The sequence below is a fragment of the Carassius auratus genome, chromosome 43, assembly GCF_003368295.1.
Source record: "Carassius auratus strain Wakin chromosome 43, ASM336829v1, whole genome shotgun sequence".
Taxonomy (NCBI): domain Eukaryota; kingdom Metazoa; phylum Chordata; class Actinopteri; order Cypriniformes; family Cyprinidae; genus Carassius; species Carassius auratus.
The window spans coordinates 2,263,296-2,267,145 of record NC_039285.1 but is presented as its reverse complement, the minus strand read 5'-3'; the positions used below and the strand labels follow the sequence as shown (position 1 = coordinate 2,267,145).

At 34.1% G+C, this 3,850-nt stretch overlaps 1 non-coding gene across 1 annotated transcript; it reads left to right on the top strand.

The window, feature by feature from the left end:
- Window positions 1-3,106: 3,106 nt before the first annotated feature.
- On the top strand, window positions 3,107-3,288 carry LOC113061912 (U2 spliceosomal RNA). Its single transcript, XR_003278464.1, has one exon. It is a non-coding gene; the product is annotated as a U2 spliceosomal RNA (small nuclear RNA).
- The last annotated feature ends 562 nt before the right edge of the window (window positions 3,289-3,850 follow it).

Below are 3,850 nucleotides of genomic sequence, written 5' to 3'. Positions count from 1 at the left end.
TAAACAATTACAATTATTTGTTGCCTATGAAGTATTTCTAACACACACACAGACAAATACAAGTGCATGACAATAATTAAATAAAATAACAAATCTCATACAATAACAGACATACATGAACATTAAAGGCAAATCTAACAATAAAGTACATTTGTTTGAGAAATTATGGCCACCAAATTTTTTAACCATTTTCTTTACTTTCTCTTTTTTTTTTTTTTTTTTTTTTTACATAGTATCAAGTATCATGCAAAAATCCAAAAAAATCCTAAAAATAGGATTACATTTCTATTTTTTTCCTCATCCTGAATTCGTGGTGTTCCTGTAGCTCAAATGATGACGCTTGCAGCACTTAATCCAGGGCTTCGATTTCCAGAAATGCATGAACTGATAAAATGCATATCTTGAATGCAGTGTAAGTCGCTTTGGATAAAAGCATCGGCCAAGTGCATGAATATAAATGTTTCAAAATGAACATGGATATTTCTTTGTAAGAATCACTGTATCCTGGGCTTCCCTCTAGATTCGTAAGAAGAGTGAATGAGATCATGTTTTCAGAGATCAGCAGGGACGTGTGAAAGACGTCAGCGTCATGATGAAGATCCACAGGTTGCTAATCAATCGTGAAGATCAATAGAGGAAAGACACAGATCCTCCCGTCCTCCTGCTGGTCCAGTTCTCACAGCTGTTAGAGATGTGCCACCTAATGAGAGAGTTACCAAATATGGATAAACCCCTCAAAGTCGTCTAATAAAGGACGTGTCCACCTTCAGGCCCTCCCAACATCAGCAGGCTGAGCTCTGACGACTGAAACACTTCAGAAGTGCAATGCTCCATGACAGAATATCAAACTTCCTAGTGATGTTTGATAAAGTGAGCGTCACTTTTACTGCTCATGGAGACTGGAGTTTCTCCAAACATGCATGAAATTATCTGAAAACTACAAAATGTGCATTATACAGTAAAACACACGGCATGAGATCTTATGTCTCGCAATGCATGCACTCATCTTGACTATCTAGTATGAAAAAATGATTTGTTTCCCACTTCGGAAAAATCAAGAAAAATCATGTTCAAGTATTTGATTTTAAAAGTTAGAAACTATACAAAAAGCAGCTTTCAGAATACCTATAACTATTGAAATTAATAAGAAAAAATAAAGTTTAAACAGTGTTTTGACATAAACTAGATACACATTTACAACTTTTGTTTTATATTCAGACACTTGTGCCATCCAATCACAGTGAAGTAATGAGGAGAAAGTGTGAGAGATGCTACACTAGTCTTCCACATGATATAACTATCAACAAGCATCAGAAATAAGCAACTGAAATATGTTTATAATATGTACTTTTTTTTAAACTTTACATGAGTCAGCCATCACAAGTTTCTTCTCAGACCATAAACTTTTTAGAAGTTATTAACTCTCTGGTGCTCATCCCATAGTGGTCAAAAATAAACCTTTTTTTTTTATTAATATACTAAATTTTAGTTTGAAGATGGGTTCTTGGGGTGAAAATACTAATGTGCCTAAGATTTTGCACAGTACTGTACTTTACAAATGACATTGTTGCTACTTTATGAAAAGTGAGCATCCAGTCATTCGCAGAACTGATTAAATACAGTGACAGACAGCACTCATCTTAACTAAATATCAGAGAGATTAACAGACATACTGTAGAAATATTATGTGTAGTTTAGTATTAAACAATGACTCAGGTCATGAAATACATTATTAGTAGAGTAAGGGAAGCACAAGGTACCATTTTAAAAGTATCGAAATGAAACCGGAATCGTAAAAAACCCAATCGACACCCAACCCTAACTAAATTATATTAATGCAGTAGTACAATTTTTACCTTTTAAATACTTTTTGAGCTAAGACCTGAAAATAAAAATGAGTAAACAATAATAGTAATAATAATAATAATAAATTAAATAATAATTAGTTTGTTTATTATGAAAAATTTCCATAATAAAAAAATAAATTCAAATTTTTTTTTTTTTAATCTAAAACTGTGAGAAAATCAAAGCCAATAATTTTCAAATAATTTCAAAACTCACAAAGATTTCTCACCATTTTACAACATTTGTAGGATAAGGAGCACAAAGCGCTGAACAACTCTGAAAAAATCAAAAAGAACAAATAACCCACAAATCAATGCAGATCTCTACTGTACTATACGTGCACAAACGGAAACATACAGCTTTATTTTTAGATCTGTTATTTACAGTCTCTGTTTCTGGAGATGCTGAAGACTTCACACATTTCAGACCATCCATTACAGCTAATTATCTCTATCAGGTTCGCTGGAGTCTGGAAAGAAGGTCTTTTCTACTGGCTTTGGCTCTTTTAGTTGTTATTTTACTGTATGAAGCCAGTGGAGAAACTCAACAACGTCCTGTAATAAGCTTCTACTGAGCACTCATTATTTAACATAATACAGTTTGCTGTGGGATGCAAAAATAGACTGTGTTTTTATTTTTATTTTTTTGCAGGGCTCATGAATTACTAATTCAGTTTGTGAGTAGAGTAATTTGTAAAAACAAAAGATATCACAGGGTTTAATGCACATTCACAGAAACAATGTAGCTGCAGAACAGGGTCAAGAGTCGGATCCTACACCAGTGCAATGCTTTTATCAGTATTAATAATGGATAAAAAACTAAACAAACAACTCCAGCCTGCTTTTCTTTAAGCTTTCCCACAGGAAAACAGCGATGCTATTAAATGGAGAGCAAACAGAGAGTTTTCCCCCTGATTCTCTTGTTTCTGAAATGTTTCTCCCAAAACAAAACGACCTCAGGAATCTGACATCTCTAAAGTTTTGGAAGAAATCTCATCAGTTTGCTCAAGACACCAAATATATGCTCATTAATTCATTTCACAGCTCTAGTCTCCGTTATCTGTCTATTTGTATCTCCTTAAGGATTTTAGGAGGATCTGAGCAGAGATCAGCAGTTGTGTGACTGTATTTTTAAAGAGCTAAAACCATTTAAAAAATACAAGTTACACATTTCATGTTTAAGTCATTTTAAAACACTTTTTTTTTGGCGCTTTCTGAACAATCCTGAGTTATAGAGTCAAAGGAATTTTATTAAAAATCCAGTCGCTTCTCGGCCTTTGGCTAAGATCAAGTGTAGTATCTGTTCTTATCAGTTTAATATCTGGTACGCCTCCCATCCGGGGACTTCATATTAAATGGATTTCTAGATCACGGAGCTGAATCACGTCTCAGCTCCTGAAGCTGTGATTCACAATATTGATCCTGGTGTGTTCAGAGACTCACTCGAGCGCTGATCCATTCATACACTCGCCGCCTCGATCTGTTTCCTGTTTAATCACAAATAGCTCTGCCAGCTTCCTGTTCAATCTCTGCCAAATCTGTCATCAGCGGGCGTATGCCAACTTAACGGCTGGCAAGAGAGAGGAGATGCTATGGGGGCGTGCATGATTTGGGTAAAGAAAATCGTTATAGTTGTCACATGTTTTTAATCCAGGAGATTTATATTTGAACAATAATCTCTGACAAGGTTTTAAGATGATAAAAAGATGACATGGCATGTAGTCAGTCCCACTATATAGAGTAAGTTCACGTTCATATATACAGTACAGAACAAATGTTTGGAAACATTACTATTTTTAATATTTTTGAAATAAGTTTCTTCTCCTCATCATCAAGCCTGCATTTATTTGATCAAAAATACAGAAAAAACTGCAATATTGTGAAATATTATTGCAACTTAAAATAATAGTTTTCTATTTGAATGTACTTTAAAAAAATAATTTATTCCTGTGATGCAAAGCTGAATTTTCAGCATCATTCCTCCAGCCTTCAGTGTCACATGTAAC